The 23,582-nt window shown below is 37.9% G+C and overlaps 1 long non-coding RNA gene across 2 annotated transcripts in view; it reads right to left on the bottom strand.

Moving 5' to 3' along the window:
- Positions 1-13,840, bottom strand: part of LOC113655079 — a 90,627-nt gene extending 76,787 nt beyond the window's left edge. For both annotated transcript variants that reach the window (XR_007139594.1, XR_003443630.2), the window contains exon 1: positions 13,402-13,840. This is a non-coding gene — a long non-coding RNA (uncharacterized LOC113655079). The remainder of the gene's footprint in view (positions 1-13,401) is intronic.
- Between the last annotated feature and the right edge of the window lie 9,742 nt (positions 13,841-23,582).

Here is a 23,582-nt window from a genome sequence, read left to right on the forward strand (position 1 = left end):
CAGCAGCTCACAGTGAAGCTCCATGTTTTTAGCTGAGCAGAACAGAAACAAATGCCTGGCGTTTTCCATTACAGCAATGTAACAAGGCATTTATGATGTTCATTTCCTGTAGTGATTTCAGTGTCTCAGCAGGGTAATCCCCTACATGGTTTGAAGAAATAATTATCCCCAAAATGCTAATGTGGCTCACAATGAATGAAACTCGAGTGGATCTGTTTACCACAATGCAAACTGATCCGGTTTCATCCACTTTGAGCCATGTTAGCAATTATTCCTTCGCTCTGCCTCGAAGATTACTTTGCAGCTCAAGCTAACTGGCCCCTATCAGCTTTCATTCAGTTTTAGTTTTATCACAAGCAAAGCATTTCTTTTAAACCAGCGTCACAAACAATACCACCATCTCGTCAATACACACCGACCCTCCCACTCAGGAGCAAAACAAGAGGAGCGTACAACCCTTAACTGAACTTTGGCCTCCAAGGGACCACAGTCCCACACACACACATAAACACACACAGAGGTTGTGACCTTGCACAGCTGACCCTGTTCCCCCCTTACTAAAGCATGTGAGTCACCAAAGAGAAGCAAACAATCATCAGATTAGGAAAGGTGAAACGGAAAGGGGGGGATGAAGGGTTAACTCTGAAAACTAGCAGTAAGGAAAGTATGCAGAGAAAACAGAACAGTACATTTCATTTCATCTCAACATCTCAACCATGCACCTTCTCAACCTCTATGTGCTACTCTTCCAACATCCTCAGCATTATGAGATTTTACACTAGTTAATAAATTCTTCATTCAGATTGGTCAGAAGGATTTTTTAAATACATTTTCTATACCAGAAGGTCTGACAGTCTCACAGGTTTATTGTACTGTGCTATTTTTCTGTTTGTGTAGTAACAACTTGCACAGAATCTGCTCCTTCTCGGGGAAAACAAATAAAAATGAATAATTGGTTATATGGTGGTTTTCCATAGGCAGACAGCTCCAGTGTCAGCACTTTGTGTTGTTCAGTAAGTTTCTGTGTGAGAGAGTTTTCAGGGCAGTGTTTCTAGCTGTTATAATCAAAACGCTAACAGGCATTTATTTCTAAACATTAAAAGTAGAAAACGGTTCAAAATGAGGACATTTTGCTGATTGATACATGAAGAGACAGATTATTTAATAGCATGCTGTAATTGAATTTATGTTATTTATAAAATCAGATTTACAGTACAGCATAGTGAAATTATTTTATTTGTATATATCAGGTTGTTAGATATCCTGAGACAAAGTACAGAACTAACCATGATATAGCACACCTGAAGAAGAGAGGGTTTAAGGGTCTTGCTTTAGGGCCCAGCAGTGGCAGCTTGGAAAAACTTCAGGAAATCCTATAGATACAATATATAGATATTTAAAGGACTTTAAATATCACCTAGGTTTCCTGGGTGCTTTAGGTGATGTATATGTAAAACGCCCTGATTAAAAAGATCTAATTTATTAACGATCAGGAGACAAGCCCTATAGAAGCCCTAAGAAGAGGTTAGAAAGGCTAAAGCAATCAGTACAGATAGAACATTTGATGTGAGGTTTTTTCGATCGCATGACAATTTCTAAAATCATCTTCTAAGCACTTTAGCCAACAGGTACAATGTGTGGAAATCTTTTACCAAAGTGTTGAATTATTATTATTATTATTATTATTATTATTATTATTATTATTATTATTATTATTATAAGTGAAGTCTTCTATAGGTTTTCTGTCCTCAGCAGAGTGAAGCATTGTGAAATTCTTGAATATAGTATTCACAGATACATTACACAAGCAGATGATAAAGAGATCAGGTTGAAAAACATGCTGGAGGATTCTTTAATGATTGTGTTAGTTTAGTTAGTGTCTTCATGGAATTTCTGGACTGTGGCCGGTATACTTTTCAGAGATTCCACAATTACACTGACAGAAGATATAAAGAATGACGCAAATTCTTTTGGCAATCCAAACAAACACATTCCATGCTGTGTGTAAAGGCTAGCATGTGAAGCAGTTTTCAGTTGTGTGTCAACTCTTGGCAGTAACGTGTACATTTTAACTAGCACTTCAGTCCACACTCGTTGTGTCAGTGGCATGTTTAGGGCATATCAAACTCTAACCTGCAAGTCACCTCTCCTTATTTTAGCCATTAATCAAGCTTAACCTGCACAGACAATCACTGAAATACATTTCACCAAAATGACTTCTCAGCCCTTCCGTATTTACATTAATATTACATATTAAAAAAGGTTCTCCTTTTCTTCTACACTCACTTCTTTTTGCCCTGGAGACAACTCTGAAGTATCTTGTAGCACAATCTCAGAGTATAATGAAAGTGGAACGAACAAAATGTGTTCATTAACTAGTAAATCCAACCTTCTCCTTCATTAATGTTCATTAAGAGTTTCAAATAAAATAATGAGAGCTGGTTAATTCCATTTAGCTAATGATTAGCCAACTAATGATGTAGCTAGCTTCCTTACATGGACAGTGCTGTTTGCTTTACACTGAAAGGGTGAAGTACAGTATACAGTATGGTGTGAATTTTGTGTTATTTAAATCACTTCCATGCAATTAGCAAGTGTTTTGTGTAAATGTTACAAAGACAAGCACTGAAGCCCTGTTAGCAAAGCATTATTAGCCAAGCTAGCTAGCTTTGTAATTATACCAGTGTTAGCAAAACAAACTCCTGATTTCCTTATCAATAAAAACAAAAGGAAGGTGATGTCTCATATCGTGCTGCTTTAAAATATTAGTTATACAACAAGCCACAATCTAACTACACAAAGTTCTCATTTTTAAATATCTAACATTTACACGGTTTCCTATATATAACATATACAGATACTGTTAAGGCATGTTTGGAGGTCATTTTTCACAAGGTGATGAAATGATAAAACTCTAGCTGCATTCCAAATTACATACTTTTTATTGTGTAATATAAACATATAAAATTTAGCATTGTGTTAATATTATAAATTCCAACAAGAAGACAAAGTGTACTTTAAGTTCCCTGGTTATTATACTTATTCTCCTGAAAAACAAAGTGTAGAATGTTGGACACTTCATGAACTCAACACACAGATTTGCTTATGTACCAGGGGCAGATGCTGGATAATAAACAATTTCAAGCTGGCTGACAACAATCCGGTGAAGAACACGTCTTACAAATGTATTTTAAAATTGCGCCCAGATTTTGTGATTTATTTTTTAACATTTTAAAAAATTCACTGTATTCTGCTAAACTTAGCAGCATCACAATGCGTGTTTTTGGCGTCACATGACGTCATCAGTTAGGAAAATAACTTATACTTCCAGTTGGTACAAAAATTCAAGATACAGCCATTAAAAAATTCTATGACTATATGTTTTCACTGTTTTTGAATAGACGGGGAAAAAAATATATCCATAAACATATTCATGACATTTAAACACTGACAACCTTTTATTCCTCGTGTTCTGAATGTGCAAGGATTATGTTTATGATCGCTGGTGACCTGTTTGTTACCTTGTAGCCTGTAATTTTTTTTATATCTCTCATTGTAATTTTATTTCTCACTTTATGTATTTTTTTCTCTTATTTATTAATAATAATAATCTGTTATAATACTTTTATGTTACACACTCTTCCACTCTTTAATCCAACACTCTGTCTGTCTGTAAGATCAGATTTTTGTTCTAGTGGGGTCATGAGGCTGGTCCTCACAAGCAAAACTGTATCTTCTAAAACACTGGATTTTATTTTTTAAAAAACTTTCTGTTTGGTTACTCAGATTAGGGTTATTGTTAGATTTAGGTCTGAAAGGTGTAAAAGGTGAAAGGTTGAATGGAAAAGACAGTATGGCACACTTGTTTGTGTGCGTGTGTGTGTGCGTGTGCATGTGCGTGCGTGCGTGTGTGTGTGTGTGTGTGTGTGTGTGTGTGTGTGTGTGTGTGTGTGTGTGTGTGTGTGTGTGTGTGTGTGTGTGTGTGTGTGTGTGTGTGTGTGTGTGTGTGTGTGTGTGTGTGTGTGTGTGTGTGTGTGTGTGTGTGTGTCTGAATAGACGCTCTAGTGTTTGGGTGGTGTAAGGAACCATGGTCTCTTCCTGACCTTCCTGATTGCCTCCTGTTATTTTCCGCAGAGGTCAGCAGCTTAGAATTTAGAACATGCACAACTCACAACTCTTTTTGCTTTTCCTCCTTTTGCTTTTACCACCCATGTGGGTGGCCAGCACTGCTCCTATGAACCCTTTTTTTGGGTTTCTTTTCCTCTCTTTCGATCTAGATCTCACTATCAGCATTTACTTGTGTTTCTTTTGAAGGACATGGGGCTTTAATATCTAATAAAACACCTCTAACACGAGGAGTTCTTCGAAGCCATTCACCCACAGGATATCCTTTTATACACCATGCGTGCTCACACACACACTCAGAAACACATCAGTATATACAGAGTGACAAAAGTGTATGTGGAAACTTCTCATTAGCACTAACTATGTTGTGATGTATTAATTTCATAGATTATTACCTGATGAGCTGAATCAGCTGTGATGAAGATGGAGGAAAAGGAAGGAAATACATGGACTAGCGATACAATACTTAGGTGATAAATTCACTGTACAGAATTTTTTTTTAATGTTTTCAAAATAAACATTTTCAACATTTTCAAACAACAGCTACACCATCACAAAAGGAAAAATAATAATAAATGATCATGAAGTCAGCCATTTTGGAAAAATCTGCCATGCTAAATCCTTCCAGTGCACTGATATGCTCACTCGCTAAAAATTCCCACAATGCACCATACAAAACAAGTAGTTTGATGTATCAATACTCACTATGTGCCCCTACTAGAAGTCATTTTTACAGAAGCTTCTCAACTCAAAAAATGGTGGACAGACTCTTATCCAATTCGTGAACAAATGTAAGTAGCTTGTTTTAACTCTCCTCTTATTAAGTGTTAGTGATTTTTACATTTTTTCCATGTTCTGTATAAAGATTGTTTGAACAAGTTGAACAACAAGCATTTCATGATTATAAAAAAACACTAGCTAGCTACAACTCTGCTCTAATTAACATGACAGAAACACATATAATTAAGCTAACCTCTCCACTTGCTTCTCTTTTTCTACCCCATCCCAAATCATACAGATATTGTGCCAGCTCCTGTTGTGTTCCACTTCATGAAGATTTGGACCTTCACTGAAAGGAGGCGAACCGTGCAAGGATCCTGAGGCACCAAGAGATTCTACCAGCTCCATTTGAATTCCGTTTCATGAGGATTTCAAACAGTCAAGAGAAAATGCCAACATCCTTCTTAGGCTATGTTATCTCTGCCGAGGGGTCACCTTGGATGACTCAAAGGTGCAAGCAGTATTAAACTGGCCGCAACCTCAAACCATTAAGGAGCTGCAGTGCTTCCTGGGGTTCGCTAACTTTTATGGCCGTTTCATCCGAGGATTCAGTACCATTGCGGCGCCTCTCACCTCTATGACCAAGAAGGCACCACCCTGTCTCTCGTGGTCACCTGATGCGATCCTCGCTTTTAGACGTTTGAAGGAGAGTTTCACCATGGCTCCCATCCTTCACCCCTCCCATCCTGTCTCCCACTGAACGCAACTACGATGTGGGGGATCACGAATTACAAGCCATGAAGCCATGTTCTTCACCCGCTTCAAATTCACAGTCATATACAGACCGGGATCCAAGAACAGTAAAGCCGATGCGCTATCTCGCTTATACAATGAGCCCAACCAGAACGCTTCTACGGAGTCCATCATCCCCGAGAACCAAATTATCGCTCCAATCCAATGGGACATCATGACCAAGATTTCACAGACCAATGCACATACACCTCCTCCGGAAAATTGTCCTCCTACCAAGACCTACGTGCCTGAAGATTTCCCCTCAGCCGTCCTCGTCACTACACGCGTCACCTAGCTCTGGCCATCCAGGCATCTCGGGGATCATCCACATCGCGCAAAATAAATTCTGGTGGCTCTCTCTGTCCGAGGACACTAGAAATTTTGTAAAGAACTGCATCGTATGTAATACTTCAAAGGCCCCTCATCAACTCCCTGCCGGACTGTTACAGCCATTACCTGTTCCACAACGACCCTGGTCCCACATAGCCATCGATTTCATCACCGACCTGCCCAAATCTAACAACTGCACCATAATTCTCACCATCATCGATCGCTTTTTGAAGGCATGCTGCCTGATTCCACTGCCTAAACTCCCCAGCAGTGGACGAGTGGTTTCGGAAATGCGAGGAGACATGGAACCAAGGGCATCACCAGCTACAGAGAGCCATAAGGAGACAGAAACTCCAGGCCGACAGACACCACAGACCGCACCCCGATCATCAACCTGGTCAGTGGGTCTGGCTCTCCACCCGAGACATCCGTCTCCGCCTATCCTGCAGAAAGCTCAGTCCTAGGTATGTGTGCCCTTTCAAAATCAAGAAACAGATAAACCCTGTATCATATCGTTTGGCATTACCTCCTACTTACCGCATTTCTCTCACCTTTCATGTCTCGCTGCTAAAACCTGCTCATGGTTCGAGAGGGGAACGAGAGGAGGCTGCTGACCCATCGGGTCCACCACCCCTGCTGGTCGGTGACGAGGAGGCTTACCAGGTCCACGACCTGCTGGATTCCTGTCATGGAATGTCATGGTGGAGGCACCTGCCTCATCCTCCGATCGCCACCAGAGGGAACCTCCTCCGTGTATTAGTATTTCCGGACTACGTTTCCCATAATCCTTTTACTGGAACTGATTGCACCGCCACCTGCTTCCAATCACCCACTTCCTATAAAGCTTGAACTTGAACTTGACTCCAGTGCGAAGTCTCGATTTGCCTCGGAGATTAGTCTGAGCATTTCCTGTTCTGCCTCTTGTATGCTGTTGTGTCTGCCATCATTGACCCTGCCTGTTGCTTACGAGAGAATCTAATAAAGCTTGCAAATGGATCCTCAGCCCTATGACTCTTCATTACACCCAATATGCATTGACACATGGTCCATACCAGTGCCAGACCAAGTGTACATGATATTCTGCTTCACTCTCTATGGAGCTGATTAAGAAACAGCCTGGAAGCCATTAAAAGGTGGTACGTGCAAATTTTTCAATCAAAAAAAAGCAGTTTCCTGTCTACAGTTTCCTGTCTAAGCTTAGCAGCAATACTTGAGACTATAGAGACAGATTAATGTCACTGGCCCAATTGTTCAGGTATCTAAACTCTTCAAAAGAAATCATGTGACACTGGTCTGAAAATAATTCTCTTGATATATTGACATTTCAATGGCTAATCTGCAGAAACATGTACATGTCAGCCATTCGCTAGCTGAATGAGCTACAACAGCAGGTTTTTTTATGCTTCATTTAGTATGAAAGGTCTTTTGTATATGATTGTGTGGTTTGTGTTAAATATATCTAAATGATGTTACAGACTAAGGGTAATGTAGAGGATCATGTGTATCTTTGCTGGCTAGCTAGAAGCATGTGTGTATGAAACTTAGCCAAGGGACTAGCTAAAAAAACCTAGCCTAGCAAACAACTGAAACTCAGTACAGAACAGCATCTGTCCAGCTAATGTTTCCTATATAGTATATATATAAAATATAGTTAATACTGTTAATAATATAGTTAATACTGTTAATAATAAAATTAGGTTAGTGAACATAATTGTTCAAAATTGTTTTTCTCAAAAGTTTTTTTTTGGATTCATTTATATTGTTAAATTTGTAGTGTGTTTATACATACTATACAAGAGGTGTTTCAAAATGTGCACACATGAACACCATGCATACTTCCCTCCGTGGTTTAATAAATACTATACTAATAATAATACATGTGTCTTTGTCCTTGACTTTTTATAAAAATAGTAATTTTTATTATTGTTTATTATTAATAATAATATAAAACGTGTCTCACAATTTACTTATAATGAGGGAGGATTTGAAATATTCACTTCAACTGATGCTAACAGTAATGACCTTTTTACACTCACACACAACCACACACACACAGGTCTTTATTAGTTATAAGCTTTGTAGTGTACACGATATGTCATTGCAATGAATAGCAACTCGTGTTTTACTTGGTGTACATTAATATAAAAGTACTGAGATCAAGACAATGTGCTCCAGTAATACTAATGTGTGGCTATTTATAAATGCACTAAAGTATCAAAAGTAAAAAGAAAAATGTTTTAAATAGATGCACAAAAAGTATCAAGTTTCATGTGTAAACTATTTTATTACTTATCTGACATTTTACTGAAAACTCATGCATGGGTAATGCTGTATATTTTGCTAATTCAAGTCAAGTCAATTCAAACATATATACAGTAGTTGCTGGTGCAGTACACAGTATTACAATAAGTACATGAAAGTGCAAGACAGAAACTAGCTAGAATACACTGAGTTCCAAAATCTGTAAAAATGTTGTTGTGCAATTTGGTAAGCCCTCTGCTTGATTGACTGTTGGACCATTTTCCACTGAAACAGGGACGTAATACGTACACTACGTACGCTGGCAGTGATAAACCAATTAGAGAACATTATGTAATACTTACAGTACGTATGCTTACCTCCACCACGCCTCGGTAGTTATACTAACAGTATGTTGCAAAACAACATTTGTTTGTCTAAGTACCCCCGGAAATGGCACCAGTGAAGAGACATGCTTACCAGGCACAACCGCTCCAACCGCTGGACATATGTGTAAACAGGGCGTTCAAAGTGAAGTTGCGAGCGGTGTGGGAGTGATGGATCACAGAGGGCGAACACACCTTTACTAAGACTGGGAGGCAGCGCCGGGCGAGTCACCTTTTTTTTGTAGACCGTATGTTTTAGCATACGCCTTATAATACGGTGCGTCTTATGTATGGGTTAAGTACAGAAATAGACCCCGTAATTGAGACTGCGCCTTATAATCCGGTGCGCCTTATGGTGCGGAAAATACTGTGACTGTCAAGCAAAATATAAATAGCCCATATTATTATGTGTATTTTCCAACTCTGGAGATTTATGAGTCAATGTTTGTATGAGCTGAGGGAATTCACCACTTTTTTTTTATGTACTGAAAAATCATGTGAGCCTAAATTCCAGGTTAGATACTCTGACAACAGTGCTGGCTACAAGGCAAATCACAGGATTTTATTAATGCACTTGTTATTTTGTATTCATGTTTCTATAGTAACGACACATTCACAGGGATTTTTATGCCAGATGCTCCATATAATCAAAGTATAATAATACATGGATTAAAAACTGTTATTTAACAAATGCTACCATTAATAGCGTGAACTCTTATTCTGCCACCAATCTATAGTCATATATATTACATGTACATACATATTATATACATATTTTCCTTTTCTAGTACGGATAATTCTATTTCTATTTTATTCTAAGTATTTGTATTCTATATTTATTTTGTTTTTTCATCCACACAAGAATCTTTAGAACAGAGGCCTTCTCAGCAGCATGACAAGCTGCATTTCTTTATTTTTTGTATTACTAACTTTAAGAAAGAAAATCGAGAACTGTTTATAACTGCTGTAAGGTAAGTGATAACAGAAAGTAGCATGTCTTGACTTTCTATAAAAATAAATGTCACTAGAAATGGTTAAAAAGCATGATGTGCATTAATTACTGTAATAATTAATTGTGGTAGAATAATTCACTTCACAGCGGATGCTAACAGTCCTCCACAGGCTGTATCCAGCCACACATGATTATAAAGGAACACACTCTGACATTATTTATTCCTACAAAACATCAGTTTAATACTTTTAAGTCTTTAAGACAAGTATATATTTCACTCACACTCAGACACACTTACATAGCAGTGAAGAACTATTTCAGGTGGAAGGCTATGCCCACAGGGAAGGATATCCCCCTGCACTTCTTTAACATTTTTCCTGCCCTGCAGAAATATCCAGCTTAGTCTGACCATCTACCATCTGCCAAAACACAAGCTGAGTTGGTCAAGCTGGTAGAGCATCTTTTTCCAGCTGGTCAATTAGATTCCACTACATTACTATTTAAATTGTTTAATGAACCTTCAACATAATCTAATTACCTTCCTGTTGTATTATTTTCTTGAGACATATCATATATATGATATTGAAGTAGTTGAAGAGTGATAGTGAAAAAAATCTAATCTCATCTCATTCACAGGCTGAATACATGCCAACTAATTCCAGGAAAAAACACCTCATTTTCTAAATTGCTTTTTTGCACATTGTGTACTTTTTAACTAAAAGAGATTTTTTCTCTGTCCTTGGATAGAACCCATCTTTGTTTATACATTAAGAGATTTTTTTGTTAAGGAAGATGATAAAATTTAGCTAACAACTAAAGCTGACTAACTACACTTTGAGCTGAAACGAGATCAATAACAATTTCAATCACTTCCAAATGTTAATTAAAACAGCTGCGTGACAATTTATCAGTGTATTTATGTAGACAACCTGGTCTTTTTGGTAGACCCATTCAGATAAGGGGCTTTTTTGACTATCCAACTATTAAAGAAGCAGCTTTAACATACATTTATTCATTGATTAATTCATCTTCAGTCTTGCTAAAATTGTATTAGCAACTGCCCTGGATACCGATCACTGATCCCATTTCTTTTCCAAAGACCAATCACAGATCTCCATTCTCCCATCCTCCAAAAAAACACTGATACCCTCCCTCACCCCCAAAAAATTACTGATACTCATTATTTCCCAAACAGCAATAACTGATCCCCATTCTTCCCCACAGAAATAAAAAATCACTGACCCCCCAAAGAATTTTTTAACTGATCCCCATTGTTTCCCAAACACCAATCACTGATCCCCATTCTTTCTAAAAAGAAAAAGAAAGAAAGAAAATTACTGATCAACATTCTTCTCCAAAGATTAATCACTTATCCTCATTCTTTCCCAAGCACCAATCACTGATCCCCTTCCGTTCCCAAAGACTAATCACTGAGCCTCACTATTGTCCCACTTGCATGAATAAGCAGATTTCTAGTGACCGTTTGAGAACGCATTAGCTACTTTCTGAATTTCTAAGTGAACTATATTCGATCTTGATATTTAATCTAAGCCTGTGCCCAACAACTACTGGAATTAATAGAATAAAATATATTTTGTGTAAATTTTAAAAACTATACTCCATTACTCAGTACATAAAGTTCTAAAACTAATCCCAAACTAATCTGTATAAAACTAGCAACTGAAAATGTCATTAGTTAGACTAGCTGAACAACAGCTTTGCTGCTCCAATGTTCAGATGTAGCTAAGCCAAACTCTGGCACACATAATCTCTGGTTTTGTGTCAGCTTTCTCAAATGTCAGTTTTCAACACTGACAGTTTAATAAATGCAAAGCTGATTCTGAGAAAATTTCAGCACAGCTATTTCCTTTTTTTCTGGTTTAACAGGGCGGTAAAAGGGGTGGGGTTTGTAGGGCTGGGGACATTTCTGTGTATATTTCTAATTTGTATGAGGTAAAAACTGTAGGTGTTTCTATGCCGCTGTCTGTTGTCTAAATAACATTTATTTGTAGACCTTTCACTTATTATAGAAATATAAACCATGACCTTTAAAGCAAGTTTTTGTGATATGAAAAAATTAAACCAATATAAATCATTTCACCTTTAATGTGAAGTTACAACATATACAAATGAAGTGAAAAACGATCAGAAACTATTTTAGCGAAAAAGAAGGGGTACCATGACCTAGTTGCATAAGTATACACACCCCTAAACTAATACTTTGTTTTAGGACTGTTTTAATTTTATTACACCAATATTAAATTGGCATTATTTTCTGTCTCTTTCTTGCAAAAACATTAAAGATGCATCAAATATTTAGGACGTCTATTGTCCACAGCCTGCTTCATGTCAGCCCACATATTTCTGGTTGGATTCAGGTGTGGGTTCTGGTTAGGATTTTTAAAAACTATTTCATATTACAGTATGCTTTATGTTTTGTGTCCTTGTCATTCTGAAAGACATCCGAAGGATTTGCACTAAAATCTTTGTTATAAAAAATTTACTTTTTGTAGCTGATTGTGATTCTTAGTATTCCACCTTGGTAGAAGCCCCGGTTCTGGCTTAAGAAAAGCAGCCGTAAAGCACGATACTGCCACCACCATGCTACAGTGGGTCTGGTGTTCTTTTGGTGTTAACTTGTGGACTTATGGAATTATTATATATTATACATGCAACAAGGCTTTGTGTGATTTATTTAAGCTTTGATGCTTTCTATGAGAAGGGCTTCCATCCAGCCACCCTACCCCATAGCCTAGACATGTGAAGAATATGAGAGATTGTTATCATCTCTACAGAGTAATCAGTACTTGTCAGATATTACTGCAGCTCCTTTAATGTTGAAGTAGGTCTCTTGGCAGCCTCCCTGATAAGTTTTTGGCTTGTACTTTTATCAATTTTGGAGATCCATCCTGTTCCTGTTGATGTCACTGTAGTGCTCCATTTGTTGAAAATTGCCTTTACAATGTTTCATGGCACATCAACTTATTTTACACTCCTTTCCTGATCGATACATTTCAACAAGTCAGATACCATGCATGCTTTGTAAGCTCTTTGTGGAGAGAATCTCACAGAAACGCCTGATCGTTATTCAGGGGAAATCAGAATAATTTCATTGATGATAGCTGTATGATAATTACTATTGAACATGAGATTGAATGTGATTGATCCATTCTGAACACAGTCACGTCCCCAATAATAACAGGGTTGGCTCAGTTTTCTAACCAGGTTACAATAACTTTTATGTATTTCTTTGTTATTTAAATAGAAAATGGAAAAAAGTTCTGATATGATTTATTTACCTTTCTTTTTTTTTTACATTACAAAAACCTGCTATTTCAGCAGTGGTGTGTAGACTTTTTATATTCATTGTACATACACATTCTTTTGACAGCTGGGACAAGCTGACTCTTGGGACTTTGCTTTTGTTGGGTTGGTTTTGTATCATTATCCTGTTCAGACTAATCCCTCTTTCACATCTATTTGAATGCTCTGCCCCAATATGCCCAGACAAATGTAGTTATTCATATAATCTGGCATGACTGCATATCTTTGTTAGGTTAGCTGTAGATTTAAACACTTGTAGACATGAATTAATAATGACAAATATTGCAAATCATTCAACTTATATAGACATTCACTCGGTCAACGAGTTTATAATGAGCAGGAACATTAACACTTTCATTATGTCTAACTTTAGAAGCTCTGATTGCCCAATAATAAAGTGAAAAGCTGTTCTTAGAAAAAGCGTCCTGATGTTAGTCTCAGCTTCCATCTCATACACATACACACACACACACACACAGTTAGAGTTAGACTTCAACCGACACTCACCCTCAGGACTTTAAAATTTTCACTCACCTTCTTTCTCCTTTCTTCCAAACAAAGTTGCCTCTCCATGTTCCCTTTTTTCCTCTGCACTTTTTGGGTACACCCACAGACATATGTTTAGCTCCACACCTTCTCATTGTTTCTTTAGCTTCTTGCTTATTTTTTTATTACTTTCTGAGTTGAGTTTGTCAGCCTTATCCTGTTTCTGTTTCTGTCACATCAGCCACCTTCTCACAGAATCAGCCATTTGAAAGAACAAAAGAAGGAGAAGGAGAAAAAACAGAGAGAGGAGTGAGGAAAGAAACAGCCTGCCACTTTTCCACACACACATACACACACGCTCTCTCCTGGTGCAGGACTCCTTCTACTTTCACCCGTTCTCACTCCCCTCTTCTCTCTCTCTCTCTCTTTCGCTCTCTCTCGCTCTCTCTCTCTCCCTCTTCCTGCCCTCCCCTTAGTCAGTCAGCCTGCTCCGTCCAAAGTCTAACTAATGCTTGCATTTTGTGTGTGTGTGTGTGTGTGTGTGACGTGTGTGTGTGTGTGTGTGTGTGTGTGTGTGTGTGTGTGTGTGTGTGTGTGTGTGTGTGTGTGTGTGTGTGTGTGTGTGTGTGTGTGAGAAGAAAAACAATCAAACACAGGATTGTACAGACTAGTTTTTATATACGCGCATGTGTGTGTGTGTGTGTGTGTGTGTGTGTGTGTGTGTGTGTGTGTGTGTGTGTGTGTGTGTGTGTGTGTGTGTGTGTCTTTAAAGGAATGAGGTCTTGCTACTAAGCAGCTTTCTTTGTTGTAATGAGTCCATAATGTAGTATCCATGAGAATTTGAGCAGAAATCAAAACCTGTAACAGACAGGAAGTGTTTGTGTGAATTACTTATACCTTTTTCATCACTTAAAAAACTCCAAGAATTTGAACTGTTCTCTCTCCATAAGGTAGACTGGAGACTGTAAATTGTCTTCAGTGTAAATGTTTCATAATCCTTAAAAGTCTAAACATAGTTCATATATTCATTCTCTCTCTCTCTCTCTCTCTCTCTCTCTCTCTCTCTCTCTCTCTCTCTCTCTCTCTCTCTCTCTCTCTCTCTCCAATTTAGCAAATTAATATGCCTTTTCCCGAGACCACAAACTCTAGACAGCTGCGTCATCCTCATCCACGGGGCGAGATTATTTTGGTTATGAATAAATCTCTTAATCTTCTCCCATAAATAATGCATCCCACACATAATCTCCTCACATTCCCTCACATACATTACACAACATCATAACATTTTAGAAATATAAAAATGCTTAGAATTTATCAGCTTTGTGTTTAGAGTTTGGGAGAACTGTAAGAATATCTTCATGCTAGTAATACGATATTTAGAAAAGACTGCCACCATATTGCGTAAGTCAAAGATAGATTTCACAGCATCACTCAGAATATCAGTTTAATTCCATAGTGAAAAAAAAACAGTTATCAGTCCTCTACTGTGTCATAGTTCCTTATCATAATGCCTTAGGTAAAGTTTATAATTTACATCCTGAATGTACTGTATATATTCCTTTAACTCTGCTTAGGGCAATTTCCATTGTTAAAAGTGTTCTACATATAAAATTGAATGCACTGGAATTTCATTCACAAAGAGAAGAGAGAAAAAAAAGAAATAAAGATGAAAAGAAAGAGATTTCTTCTAGACAGGGATGGAGAGATTTATTTTAAGTGTGGTCACACCCTTTCTGTTTATCTGTCACTCTTTATCTTGATCGTCAGTAAGATTTGGCAGTTGATAAAAGCCGTAAAAGACGTTTACCGTTTGAAGAGTTTAGACTTATGAACCGCCTGGAAATTCCCATCATTTCCTATTTGCGTCTATCATTTACTGACACTTGCTTTTGCTGTTTAGAAACATATCATAATCATCCACACGATCCTTTATCCATGACATCTTGAGATGTTTCTCAAGCTATTTCTGTCTGTCCTGTTTGTACATAAAAAAAATAATACTTGCCTATTTGTTTGCTTGCTGCAAGTTCAGATTAACGCCACTGATGGACTCTTAACCTTCAGCTCTACGCTTAATCATTCTGCTTCACTTATAAGCTGATTTTGATTAAAGACTCTATAAAATGAGTAACTGAAAATGGATTGTGTAAACACTCAGTCTGTGGTTTTTCCCTGTTTCTCACAAGAAAACAATTCTGTCAGTCTGTAAATACTGATAAAATTGGTTTTCGAATAGATTGGAATATTTTTCCACATAAAGAATTATTGTGCTGTTCTGAATTCAAACTTCTTGCATAAAATACCCCCCCCCCCCCCCCCAAAAAAAAATACTGTACAATCGGCTCATCTCCATCGTGACAAATTATTTACTATTGATCTGAGTTTTGGAAATGGACAGACAGACAATTTGTTCATGCTTAACTCTCCATTATCATGAATTTCCGTTAAAAAAAAATGTCATTGTAGTTGAATGCATTTTTTTTCTAACTATCTGATCATTATTTTGAATCTTTTGAAATTGTAAAGAGTTTAATGTGTGACTTTTTTACCATGTGACCTTCAATATCTATTCCAGATTAAACCCCTTCATACCTTGCACAAGTATATGGTTTCTGTGTTCCATGTCTCTTTACTTTTCTGCTTTTTTTTTTGTACCTATTAATATTTTATATATTATGTATATTTTATAAGCCTCACTGTAATGTTCTGTATATACAGTATGTTTTCTCCAGCACTGAGCATACTTGGCAATAAAGCACATTCTGAGCCTCTGTTCTGAGCTGTGCTAGGGGTGAGAAAATCGGGAAAACTACCTGTATCTGATTTGATATATATATAGTGGTAGAAGTGGGCATGGTTAAATGATATTTGTGATACAGAAGGTGTTGCAGATAAGCTGCAGGTTTCTGTTTTGTTTGTTCCTGACTGGGAGACTGGGTTGAAACAGTCACACTTGTGGGATATACTGTAGATGAACTATGCTGAGCTATAATGACTCTCCCTGGCGAACGTATTGACCCGTTAACTGCTATTTTATGTAACAGTTAAATGAGAACACCCTATGTGTGTGTGTGTGCGTGTGTGTGTGTGTGTGTGTGTGTGTGTGTGTGTGTGTGTGTGTGTGTGTGTGTGTGTGTGTGTGTGTGTGTGTGTGTGTGTGTGTGTGATCTGAAATGTTTTCTGATGCATGTCCTAGAAATCCCTCAGTCTAATACATGCAGCAACATCAACACACAGATAGGAGAGAGCTCTGCATATAATCTCCTCTTTTTTCCTGACCCAGATTCTCTCTCTCTCTCTCTCTCTCCCTCTCTCTCTCTCTCTCTCTCTCTCTCTCTCTCTCTCTCTCTCTCTTTCTCACACACACACACACACACACACACACACACACACACACACACACACACTCACTCACACACAGTCATACACAAGGATTTATTCTAAAAGCATATGACCCATGGTGCTGACTTCTGAATGCCGAAATTGTATAACAATTTTTGTATTTCAGAATGCAATGATTGTACTTATGTATTTATTTATTTATTTATTTGTTTGTTTGTTTGTTTGTTGATTTATTTATTTATTCATTTGAATAATAAAAGCAACAAACCCATACATATAACTAGATCTGCACCACATAGCCACCTCTGTCTTTACTTTATAGCGCATATGCTACAGACGGTCAGTGTGGCTTCAGGATGTCAGTGTGCACATGCTGGGCACAGCTGTCTCCAGAGGGTAAAAGAGAGAAAGACCAAGTTCTGCAAATAGCTCTACTAATCCAGAAAGCAGACAGAACGTTCTGTTTTCTTGCTTCACACTGAAGCGGCTTTGCCGTTTTGTAATAATGATCAACGCCTGGGAATGACACAGTAAGACTTAATGTAGAATATAATCCCAACATCACTTTAACTTTGTTTGATCTGTTAGCAGTCAATTAGATGGAATTGAGGCTTCTTTGGCTTCTTGTGTACTATACACTTTAAGAGACAGAAGCCAGTAGTGATACTGTTGACTCTGTACTGTTATAAACCAGCCATGTATAATTCTTGTCCAGTGTATTTTATTATCATTATTATCATCATTATTATTAATATTAGTTGTCTGGTATTCCAGAAATACTTTATATTTACAGCCCACTCTGATACTATTGGAACCACAAGGCAAATTCGGTTGCTTTTAATGTAGATCAAAAGATGATTAGGAAAAGAGAGCTTACAATTTCAGCATTTGTTTCCTGATGTGTGTGTGTGTGTGTGTGTGTGTGTGTGTGTGTGTGTGTGTGTGTGTGTGTGTGTGTGTGTGTGTGTGTGTGTGTGTGTGTGTGTGTGTGTGTGTGTGTGTTAAAAATAACAACATTTTGTTTCAGACTACCCAGTTTGTTTAGGCAACCAAAGTTTTTGGAATATGTGACTGGCAGGTGGTTCTTGTTCCCCAAGATTGTGTCATTTTAGATTGATTGTTTAAACAATGGAAAGATTTCAATATGTACTCGTAGATTTAGCCCTCAGTTTCATCTGTTAGGACTGAATTTGAGGTTAAAAGGATAAGCCGTGATGAAGATCGGGGAACTGTCTATGGGATAAATGTAAGCCGTTCTGAAGCTGAGAATAGACAGAACATCTATTAGAGGCATTGCGAAAACAGTGGGCATAAACAGTACAACAACTTGAAACCACTGCTGTACTGAGCAACAGACACCAAACATTTTGGCCAAGGAACACTACAACAGCAAATTGAACAGATGCATCACAAACAATCTTCATTGGGCCAGAGTGAAGGTATCACAGTCTGTCATTCGAAGAAGATATAGAGAGCAGAAATATACAGTACCACAATCATCTGCAATAACAATCAGAAGTCCGAGAAGTAATTTACAGTGAAATACACAGATGAGCCAGAAAAGTTCTGGAACAAAGATTAACAAAGTGAAGGAAAGGCCAGAGTGTGGAGAAAGAAAGGATTTGCTCATGATCCAACACATACAAGCTCATCTGTCAAGCATGGTGGAGGTAGTGTCATGGATTAGGATTTCATAGCTGCTTCTGGAACAGACTCATTAATCTTTATTGACGATGGAACTCATGATGGAAGAAACAAAATGACTTCAGAAGTAATAAACGGCAACTGAAAGAAGCTGTGCTGAAAGCCTGGAAAAGCATCACAAAACACAAAACCAACAATTGAATATTGTCAGTGAGTCACAGGCTGATATGCAACGAAATATTAAGCATTATTTACTTTAAATGACTTCAAGATTCATATACTTTTTGCTTGCCTAAAATTTGGGGAGTTCTGATATGAATGTTTTATGTTGTTTAACACAAGTAGATATCAATATCAGGAAATATAAGCTGAATCCATACATTTCCATTGCATATCCTTGTTTCGTTCTCAAACCCAAATGTCTTTGGTGTATACTGTAGCACAAACAAATGAAATGGTCTTGTTGTTTCGATAGTTTTGGTCAGGGACTGAATGTTAAATATAGTCATCGCGTAGTTGTCACTTTGTCTTTGTCTGACTATGTGGACGCCTGCAACAACATATCAAGCTGCATTCATCTCCAAATCTGTCAGTAGGTTACAGCTGTGGGCCACAGAGGGACTGATATCTTTTGTATTCTTTTCTCTTCATATGCTTCAGGATCTCCAGGGTTGCACGCTTGTACTTTACTTAGGTTTTACTCTTGTAGTGGAAAACAAGATGTTAGAAACAAGATGATCTGTACCATGTCAGTCAAATTGCCTGTCAAAATGCATCAAGCACTCTAAAAGTTTGGATCTGCAGGATCTGCCCATCCTACTTCAGTCACTCCACCCTTACTCTGTTATATCTCACTTGAATTACCAACCAATACTTTTCTCTCCACTTTATTCATTGTCCACCTCTGCCTTTTCTCTTCTACACCGGGGCTCACTGGGTTTTTATTAAACATACGCAAGCTTTGCTTCTGTTGCAGTGTTGCTCAAACACTATTATTAATGTAAATTATATAATCAAAGGCAACTCACTTGACCCGACTCTAGCTGAGAAAGGGAAGATTTTTCACAGGTTTTTATTTTATGTTTAAATGATATTTTATGTCGTTTATGGTTTTTTAGAAAGAAAGAAAAAAGACAGAATGTTTAAGACCAAAAGAACAAAGAAGTAAGTGTTTCACTCTGTGTAAAATAAATTCAAAACAGATCTATGGCCCTAATCCAGAGTGATATTGTGTGTGCTTTGCTCCTTGACTACCAGATGTGCTACACAGCATTCAAAAAGGATTAAGAGCAAGCTGAGAGAAAGTGCAGAATATCACAACTTGATGATCTTCTCCACTCTACTGCTGGCTTTTCTACACTCTAATTCTTTTTCCTCTGACATGAATGCTGCCAAGAAATCTAGAATGAACTTCCCTTCATCTTCCACTGATGCAAACTCGATTATGTCTCGAGCCGCCCCCGAATCCTCCTCCCTAGCTGTTGATGGCTTTGCCACCATATTTGAAGAGAAAATTAACAGGGCCCACCAATCTTTCCCTTCCACCTCTAGTAATACAATTCATTCTCTAACTCGTATTCTCATTTCATTAAATGACATTTCATCTCTTTCCAGAGGTTATAAAGTTTATCGTCTGTCTGCTGGATCCTACCCCATCCTGTAAAAGGGTGCACTAGACACCCCGGAGATTAGCAACTCCTAATCAGTATCAGTAATTTTCTGTTTCCATTGAAATTACCCCAACCCAATCAGTGCTTGTGGCTGTTACTGAGCATCTCGCTACTAGATCAGCGAAACTGTCATTGATCCTGATCCTTCTTGACCTTTCAGTGGCCTTTCAGTTGCTCAATCGCAAGACTCTAATGTTCCAGGTTAAAAGTGCTAAGCTTGCTAAGTGGAAAAACTGTCATATCAGGTGACCTCCACATCTGCTGCATGCAAACACTCAAGAGTCTCACAATGAGTGCTTGGTCCTCTTTCTATTCTTTATCCTCTATACAAACTATACTCATACTCATTTTCAACATCTATCACTGTTATGCTGATGACACAGAACTCATTCTCTCGTCACTCAGACGCTGATGCTTCTGCAGCGGATCTCACCAATGTGTGGCGGCATCTCGGCATGGATGACAGCTCATCAGCTGAAACTAAATCCTGTCTATGATCACACCATCTGTCGAGAAACAAAAACCTGGGTGTAATTCTGGACAACCCGCTATCATTCTCTGCTTGTGGTGCAAACTTGTCACAATCATGAAGGTTTCTCTTCCACAAAAACCAAGAAGATCTAGGCTTTCCAGGCCGCAGAGTCCCTTGTCATATGAAGACTGGATAACTACTTGCCCCTGGCATTTCTTTCTCTGTGTGCCATTGTGTGCCCACATTATCCCATCGATTCATTCCCTCCACCGGCTCCTTATAGCTGATTGAGTCAAATTTAAAAGACAAATGAATGACTAAAAATCCTTCAAGAATTATGAAATTCTGCTGAACACACAAATTGGTCAGTGAATCACATTCATCACGGGAGACACAGTTACTATATTGTAGATTGTAGTTTGACATCAGAGAATTGCACAGGTTTGTGGAGTGTAGTGAAGCAGCTTCATGTAATGTGCTTTCTTTAATCTAAAATGGGCAGTTGAAGATACAAATCCATAGGTCTGTGTCTGCCTCAAGTTTCGATATGTCATGTAAGTTCTGAGAAGCTTTTATTCTCACCATGATCATAAACAATGATCATTTGAGTTGTAGTCTTCTGGGCATCTCAAAGCAATCTGACATCTACTTTACAGTTACATTTAGTGAATGTTGCAGACACACTTAAAGTGACTTACTTTGATCTCAATTATAAAATTCATACAGCTGAGCAGTTGAAGGTTAAGGGCATTGCTCAAGGGCCCAGCAGCGGCAGCTTAGTGGTGCTGCAATTTGAACTCACAACCTTCCAATCCGTAGAAGTCATAAAGACTGAGCTAACTACTGCAGAGATCTGCTATGACCTCTAGCATCAACAAGGCATTTCTGCCCACGGACCTTGACGATGCTGGATGTTCTTTCTTTTCTGTATAATCTCTCTAGGCTGTTGTGAGTTTATAAAAAGAACCCAGATCAGCAGTTTCTGAAATACTCAACACAGAACATCTGGCACCAGCAACCACGGCATTATCAAAATCACTGAGATTGCATTTTTTCACTCGTTCTGATTTCTGATGTTTGATATGAAACTTAACTGCAGCTCTATGTGATGTTCTGTAGCTGTATGTGATTATACGTTGCACTGCTGCCATCTGATTGGCTGATCGGATAATCGAATCATTCGAGAAGGTACACACATGTTCATATTAAAGAGGACTGTAAAATCAAACAAATTCTGATATTTCTTTTATTATCATTTAAGGGAAACTTATAATCAACTTATATGACCATATTCAAATGATATAGTTATAAAATTATAAACCGAGTTATCAAAGCTAATATACGGAGGAAAGTTGACAGAAACGGAAAACCTCCCCCTTTTCTTTTCTCCCCCTTTTCTCATCATGTGTCTTCATTGTCCATGTCCCTCTGAAGACAAGACGTCTGAGGCTATTTCTCATTTTGTCTTACAGCCTTGAAACACAAGTTTGTGCCAAGCAAATCCAAACCACGTACTGTATATTCTCGACAAATATTTCAGTTCTCATGTCAGATACGTTAATCTACATTCATTTACACTCAAAGGTTAATTTAGAAAGAGGCTGCTGTCTTACGTTTCCTTGTGGCAGCGTGGAAAGTATTAAAGACTTGCAATAGATCAGTGAATGTTTATGATGCACATAAAGAGAAATTCATATTTTAAAAACATGAAGAAAAACAATTACATTTTTAATGGACTCTAAATGACCGAGGATTCAACATTATTCTATACTTTTCCAATATTTTTGCTCATTATATCATAGTATCTGTGATTATTATGGGATGGTATATGGTTATTATGGTTCAACCAACATTTAGCCTTTAATTTTAAGTGCTCTCTCTCTCTCTTTCTCTCTCTCTCTATTTCTATCCCACCCCTCTCCTCCTTTCGTTCTCCCTATCACTCACTTCCTAATTTCTCTTTCATATCAGCCCACATGCTCTCTTAATCTTTCATCTCTTATATTTATTGTTTCTATTTCTCTCATCTTCCTTTCTTATTCCCATTCCTTTGTTTTGCTTTCTCGTTTTAACGCCTGTCACTTTATGACTCTTTTCTCTCACTATGCCAGCAGTATTTTCTTACAGTAGTTTACGCAATTACACTGATTTTAGTTTGAATCTTAAGTTTATTGACTACAAGAAGAATGGAGGAACCTCACTGTTTTTTTCTTTGTCTTTTTTCAGATAGACACAAAGAAATACAGACATAAAAGAGTCCTAGCTGAAGTTAGAGACAACAAACAGCACTTCTGCTCACTATCAGCTTCAATGTATTTCAAAGGATTTTAGAGTTGTTTTACGTTTCAGACAAAAACAAAACACCTGGTTTATCTTTTTTCTTCTTCTTTTTACAGCTTGATCTGGGAAACATTTCAAAATTTTAACTTTTAATGTAAAGTTCGGTCCTCATGGTAATGATATTGGTGATTTCTGATTTCTGTCACAACTTGTTTCAAAACATAGGCTAACATGAAAGCAGACAGTTTGACCCCTTCTCTTGATATCTTCTTTTATTCCTCTTTTTGAGCGTGTGTGTGTGTGTGTGTGTGTGTGTGTGTGTGTGTGTGTGTGTGTGTGTGTGTGTGTGTGTGTGTGTGTGTGTGTGTGTGTGCATCATGGGTATAAGTAAGTATCAGGGTGTGACAAAGTGGAGGATACCTCAAAGCTGCACACAGGCACCCGGCTGATACCTAAGGCCAAAGGTCATGAGAAAAGCACGGAACAAAAGACCTCGTTCAGGGAATATTGCAGAGAAAGAAAGCGCTTTTATTCTGTGCATCCATGTCTGTGTTTTAGGAAAATAGAAGAAGCAATAATACCTTTGTGTAGTAACATGGACATGTGATTGTTTGCTCTGAAAGAAAGTGTTGCCCAAGGTGATACAGGAAGACAAAAGCTTTTTCCTCTTCGAGGTAACACTAGTCAATCTCCCCTGAAGCACTCGCCATTTTTTAGAAAAAAACACACAGAGGAAAGGGAGTGTTCACTCTCGTAGTGTATGCATTCAAAGCTTGTCCATACAATAGTCCACACAATATTCATTAGCTGCATTTAGAAAC

This window comes from Tachysurus fulvidraco, chromosome 26 (assembly GCF_022655615.1).
Source record: "Tachysurus fulvidraco isolate hzauxx_2018 chromosome 26, HZAU_PFXX_2.0, whole genome shotgun sequence".
In the NCBI taxonomy this organism is placed as follows: Eukaryota; Metazoa; Chordata; class Actinopteri; order Siluriformes; family Bagridae; genus Tachysurus; species Tachysurus fulvidraco.